The sequence below is a fragment of the Emiliania huxleyi genome (assembly GCF_000372725.1).
Source record: "Emiliania huxleyi CCMP1516 unplaced genomic scaffold EMIHUscaffold_378, whole genome shotgun sequence".
NCBI lineage: Eukaryota > Haptophyta > Isochrysidales > Noelaerhabdaceae > Emiliania > Emiliania huxleyi.
The window spans coordinates 30,837-31,289 of record NW_005199138.1 but is presented as its reverse complement, the minus strand read 5'-3'; positions in this window follow the sequence as shown (position 1 = coordinate 31,289).

Here is a 453-nt window from a genome sequence, read left to right as displayed (position 1 = left end):
AGCGCGTCGAGACCGTGTCCTGAAGTGATCTGCACAGGTGAGTCACGTCAGCATCAAAAGAGCAACGTGCAACCTGTCAGCGCTTGATCACCAATCACAAGTGCCTCTGTGCGTCCTGGGGAGGGACAAAATTGTCGCGCGCCGGAGAGGACTCGACGCCGCTGAGATTGGAGATCAAGCTCTGACAGGTCGCACGTCGCTCCTTTGACGCCGACGTGACTCACCCGTGCAGATCACATCAGGACACGGTCTCGACGCGCTCGGTACGACGCCTGCGACCCGTCTTGGGTCAGGTGGCACGACGCTCATCTCGCCCGCCAGCGCTGCCGTACAGGTTGCCACGACGAGGTCGAGCACGCTTCTATACGCTCGCCGAGCCTTCCTTTCCATCCCATTAGGCAGCCTGGGAACGGTGGCGGTCAGAGGCAAAGCCTACGAGGGGTGGTGGAACCA